A 7003-nucleotide genomic window follows, 5' to 3' on the forward strand; every position below is an offset into this window, starting at 1 on the left:
TCCACAGGATTTGGGAAGACCATAGTTGTCATACTTTGACATCTACAAAACGGGAGAAAATTCAAGTTAGTTGATTGATTGAGTCCTTAATAAATCACCCAAATGAGATATTAAGGCTAGGACCCAACACAATACTCTACAACTTGGGAGAGGGATGCTGTAACCTAAATTGCAGAACATTTGAAAGTAAGTGAATGAAGATTCACTAATTTTCCTCCATGAAAAATGAAAAGGAGATTAAGTTTTAAATGTATTGAAAAACTCCTAGATCCTTTGAGATTCATTGAACTTTTCAATGACAGGTTTAAATCTCGATATGCCCCTCGATTTGTGACTGGGATGCCGAGGATCACAAAACAGGGTGTGAATAACCATGCAAACTTACATGGTGCCCCCAATGTTACAGTCACCTATTCGATGTGTCGGTTAACCACACACGCTCCACCGAACTATGACAAACATTGAGTCACCCTTTACTAACTTTGCTTAGAACCATTTAGTGTGCCGGTTAACCACACACGCTTCACTAAGTGTATTTCATGGATTTGCATCAATTCACTTTTGCCTAAAGTAACTAAGATTAGGAATTTTGTATAAACATTTAGTTACTTTATACTTGATTATAATTTTAATGGAAAGGGTTTGCCCTATCCTACCCGTTCGGCTAACGACCCTCCACTAGTCAAGAGTGCGGTGGGTAAGAGTGAATACCCATTCAATCTCCATTTTATAGGCAATTTCTTTAAACACCCCTTATAGACCAGCTTCGTGAATGAGGCCTACTAACGGTAAGACTAGCAGTTTAAGTCATACATATATAATATTAGACTTTTAATGTTATATATAGTATAAGGGTGTATTTTACACTTTTAAAATACTAGGTGGTCTGATTTAATAAATTATACTTTTAATTTAATTAAATGTAAACTATATCACTATGGATTTATTAACTATCTTTTAATTATACACTTAATTAATTTAATAAAACCATAAGGGTGCAATTTGAACTTTTTCAAAACTTAGGGTTTTAGAATTTAACACCTTTTAAAATTAAACTTTTTAATTAAAATTTAAATTCCAAAAATTGAGAGCAAGTTTTGAAACATTTCAAATCATTAGGGTTTAGAATTTAAATATTTCAAATCAAACCTTTTAATCAAAATTTAAATTCCAAAACTTGAGACAAGTTTTAAAACTTTTCAAAACACAAAGGATCAAATAGAAAATAATTTAAATTAAACAATTAATTTAATGATTATCTAAATTTGACCTAGTCAATATTACTTGCAAGACAATTTACCAATTTAATTCAAATAATCAATTATTATCGTATAAGGAAATTATCATTCAATCAAATGGTAATTATCTTTTGTTTGGTCAATGATATACTCAAATATATGATAAAATTCGGATATTAATGACCCAAAGCAATTAAGGCAAGTATCCTCAAGCTAAATAGCAAGAAATCCCGAAATCTGCCCTTACTGACGCTCGAACTCGCCGAGTTCCTCTATAAACTCGCGGAGTTGAACCTACTCGCCGAGTCCACTATGGAACTCGCCGAGTTCATCAGTCAGGGGCACAAAAAAAAACGATGTTCAATGCTTGAACAAATAATCAAGGCATCAATACAATAGAAACCAATCAAGGCTCTGATACCACTGATGGGTTTTAGCCATAAGAACATCCTATGTGCTCATGCAAACCCTAATGCTTGGATCTAGGTTTCTCTATTGTATATGCATTCATCCAAGACTTTAAACCCTAGATCTAGCATATGATAATCGATATTAATATATGAATTAGGGTTTAGATCATACCTTGATTGTTATGTAGCAATAACAATCTCAAATTCTCCTTGTAATGGCTTTAAAAAGCTTAGAGTCACAAGTGTCACTCCTCTAATGGCTCACAAACACCAAGAGGAGGAGGATAAAGAAGAAGAAGATAGGAGGCACCCAAAAACGTGTGGAAACCCTAAGGAAACGCTTGGCCACGTTTTTGGTGCTCTAGGGATCCTTAAATAGTGAGGCTATTAGGGTTATCTAACAAGGAAACCCTAATTTGACTGCTTAGGCCCTAAGCAACACATGGACTCCCTCCTTAGAGGCCTAGGATGATTTCTAATGGGTTTCCCCATAGAATTCGTCCACCCCTCTAATATGAAGTCCATTAGCCCAATATTCAACTATCATACAATTGACAGTTCTAGTCCCTTAAGTTTAATTAATGTCTTTTAGCCACAAAATTAATTCTTAATTAATTATTGACTAATATTAATTAAACAATATGATTTCTCCTATAATATATTATTCTCATAATATATTAATAAATCATAATTAATCATCTCTCTCTCTCTCTCTCCATAATTCATCCTATCAAGTTGCTTTGGTGAAGGCAACCCAAAAGGACCATGCACCATCGGGTCAAGTACACACCAAAATAGTTATGGACTTAGATACTAATCTAACAGTCTCCCACTTGGATAAGTCTAATAACTATTCTGTGTATTGCTTCAGATCCTGATCTGCAATCGTAGCTTTCAAAAATTGCTGTCAACTCTGATCTTATCAGATATGCGTCCTTTAGATAAGGGATCATATATTCCTCCATTCTAGATATCGTATAGACTGAGACATGGATTTAAATCATTCTCTTTGTCTATGTGTTGTTTCCCGATTTCCGATTTATGACGACTGACAACAGACTAAAATTGAACACATCAAATTAGTCCCGGCTTGGCCAAGCGCTTAGGGTGTCATCACTAAATCATCGAGGGGACCACATATATCGCTTTCATCCCACTTTGGATAAAAGGAACAGATAAAATTTGATTCAATGCTTGCTTGCACTCACTCACCAAATCACACACAACAATATGTTTTATAACACCAGGTTACTGGTGCGTTTACATATTATCAATGGGTAACCGACTCGCAAGATACAACTCACATATCTTAGTTTCAAGAATATAAGATATTATCGTCTCACCAATCACTCATGATAAAATCCATGAAGTGATCCAAGTGAGTGTGGGTTTATTCCAATGCTCAAATCATATTCATAAGCACTCATGAACGTTGCAGCAAACATTTGCTTATGTCTAATTCACTTTAGACAATCCACACACCAATTCATGACAGTCTTCATTCATACCTACTTCCAACATATAAACGACTGTGGACCGTTCGAATAATTTGATTATTATGAAATAATTTAATTATTCAGGAAGTCAAAACATGCAAAGTGAAAACCAAGAATAATACTAATCCTATATGGCCCCAAACAAACACCTTTTATTTAATCACCATATTGATTACTCATTATTTGTTGTTTCGGGTAATCAACTTTTTACTTGAATTGTAACAACAATTGTCCCATGCTCTTAGCATGCACACAATGTTTACTTATGGTCCTTACTTTATGAAATAGATCAAATGAACACATTTCCAATCATACTCATTTCACAACTCTCAATCCTTATCATAAGCATAAGAATATCAAATTCTTGCCACTTATAGAATATGCTAGATTCTAACATTTTATGCAATGATCCTTTCGTAAAGTCATAGCTCAAAATCATCAAGATTTGGCCAATCTCTATCAGAAACAATTCTATAGATATGATGTCTCTCACTCAAAGTACATTCCTTTGAACATCCTTCTTGCATAAAAGTTTCTAATCTAGACAGAGATTCTTAATATCCAACTCCCAATATGGATACATTTCCATATTTTCCATATGACAACTCATTCTTAATAGAATCTTATCTATTCATAATAATGTCGATATGGTCCATCCAATACCATACTTCCAACTACTCACAAGCAACCAATCTTCAGCGAATTTTGGATCATCCTTTGATAGTTGTTTAATTATTTTAGTCAAAACCGATTCTAGTCCTTTTTCCCTCTTAATGCGCTAGACATTTGGAAAATTTTAGAATGGTCAAGTATTATAGTATTTGCAATCGATCCTATACCGGAAGCGTATGGGAAACGATGCATAATGTCTTACATAAAGATATGATACTTTATCAATCTTCTGCCATAATATTTTATGTGTCACGTTCGAACTATGAAGAGGGATGCCATAATCATAATCGAAATTGAGAACACACTATGTATCCTTGACTAAATTTATTAAAATCCCACAATCTAAGCCTTTAGATTTGAAATGAAGCATAATATTCTCTCCTTTAATTATAGCAAAACAACTTTTCAACCCTTACGACTTTGCAAAGTATAACTCTTGTTTTCTATAATTAATATTGCTATCTTGCATACTTGCCATAATAATCATATAAGCATAACACTTATGCTCCCACTATCATGATGATTATTATCATACAAGCATAACACTTATGCTCCCACTAGCTTTGACATGTATTCAGAAAACAGTTGATAAGCCTTTATCAAGCTTCTTAAACTCATACACCTTTCAATAGATAGCTTATATGTGTGTCTGAACAATACTAAGTCCTCAAATATTCAGACCAATTGCCAAACCTCACAATTCGATCTATGAAAAGGGATGCCGTAATCATAATCAAATTTGAGAACGCAATTTTCACAACCACTATCTTCTTAAAATCTCTCTTAGTGAAAGAATGTCTTCACGAACGGAGAGAAATCTTATGACACTTAGATTTTAAGGTGCATGTTTTCTTATCCATGTGAATTTATCAAAACAAAATTCAACTCTTATGGATTGAACTTACTTAATTTTTATTTCTTGCCTCATGGCAGCACGAGTGCCCACCATGTCTTCCAAGTTGTCAATAAGATTACCCCTTCCTATCAATGTACTTTCCATTGATTAGGGCGTCTTGACTCTACGCAATCCACATGAGAACTCATAGAACTCACATTGCATAAACTTAAACTGGAATGGCACATAAACAAAATTATGTCAACACGATAGGTTACAAACCTCAAGTCATGCGCTAGTGTTTACTCTTGATTGATTCTTGAATCCTTTCAAGATCTTCAGACTCCTACTGACCTCTTGACATATTAGATTCTCTTATCAAGAACATTTCTTGATAAACAAATATCCAAGAGTTAGTGTTTGTCTTTATCAAGACAAAACATTACACACATTTGGTCTTAGTTGGTCTTTGGCTTCTTCAAGACATCAAAACATACCAAATTCAAATGTGTAGGAGTAGGAAAACAATTTTCTACTTCACATTTGATGAATGCGTGTCACACAATTCACAATCTTGGAGTACGATTCTAAGACTTGATTTTGGAACGAAGTATGACTCATCCTTTTTGATTTAACCATTTCAACAATTTCCGATTCCTCTTCTTAGCCATACTAGATGTCCTTAAAGAATCAATTGTGATATAGTTCTTAATCATTAAGACGATCATAAAATCTGATACAAAAGTACTCTCCCTTCTTCTTAGAATGGATAAACTTTTATCTTTCTTCCTAATTGATTCTTCTTATTCATTCTACCATTCATTGAAACCTTTCAATGATTCAAAATTACACTTAATCTTGTAAGTATAACCACATTTACTAGACTTTTAGTAAATTATGACGAATAGTCTTACTGTTATTTGTGGTGTACTTGACTAGTGCACAACATTGTGTTCTATTCCTTTAGTCGTTTACTTGACTCACATACTTGTGTGATCAAGGAATTAGTCTTAATTTCCTAAGTACCAAGATTTCCATACATCACATGATTTAAATCATATGATTCCATGTTTTTGTCCAATTGAAACTTGGATGATGGGATTCTTTCCTTACTTAGAAAATTTTGACACTACCATAACATAACTAAGAATCACATCCATTTATAGAAATACACAAACATCAATTGTTCACAACGATTTTATTGCAAGGATATACATAAATTAGATAAATCAAAATTTATTTTACTCATAAAGCAGCGGAAAACATGTCCTTACAATGCAAAATCAACTAAAAAACTATGTAATCAAATATTCCTAACAACTCTATCATAACTTTCTTAGCTCAAAATTTGATCTTTGAATCCATGCGATCGTGATCCATTTCTTCGTGATCAGACTCATCTTGCTCTTCCATCAAGCTTCCTCTCTTTTCATTGATCCTGCAAAACATTCAAAAGTAATCTTATCACATTATGTATTACGAATCAATGAATAGGAACTTAATGGAGTTAGATAGTGGATTTTACCTGAAGTAGAGCCAAACGTCTTGACTCTCCCATATCTTAGATCTCTCAGGTAGACTGGGCAGCTTCGTCTCCAACGCCCCTTCTCTTGGCAATAAAAGCAAATCGACTCTTTTGGAACAACACACATAACTACTTCAGACTTTGCCTTTCTCTTATGATCAAACTTTTCAACCATGGCATGCCTTTCGTTGCCATTGCCTATATCCATAGAGGTCTGGAAGGCAGATACACCAATCAACCTTGCTTTTCCAGTGCGCCAAATCATTACTGATAGGTCAGTTCGATGAGGGTCACGTCGTGGTTCATCATATAGTACTCTCTTACAAACTCACTATATGAGTCAGAAAGTGACTGAAGAACCCAGTCAACAGCCAACTCCTCACAGACAACGGATCCCAACATTCTTAACCTATCAATGTGTGACTTCATCTCTAGGATGTCAGCACACACTGACTTTCCTTCTTCATGTTTACTTGCCAAAAGGGCTTGAGTGAGTTTTAACTTTTCAATCCTTTGAACTTGTGGGTTAGGGAGAACAATAGGAGGAGGTGGAGGAAGTGAAGCATGATCTCGTGTTCCTTAATCGAATCGTAGAATATCATCTTCATGTGGAAAGCTTGTTCCACAGGATTTGGGAAGACCATAGTTGTCATACTTTGACATCTACAAAACGGGAGAAAATTCAAGTTAGTTGATTGATTGAGTCCTTAATAAATCACCCAAATGAGATATTAAGGCTAGGACCCAACACAATACTCTACAACTTGGGAGAGGGATGCTGTAACCTAAATTGCAGAACATTTGAAAGTAAGTGAATGAAGATTCAC

This window comes from Lactuca serriola, chromosome 4 (genome assembly GCF_051521515.1).
Source record: "Lactuca serriola cultivar US96UC23 chromosome 4, Lser_US96UC23_V15, whole genome shotgun sequence".
NCBI lineage: Eukaryota > Viridiplantae > Streptophyta > Magnoliopsida > Asterales > Asteraceae > Lactuca > Lactuca serriola.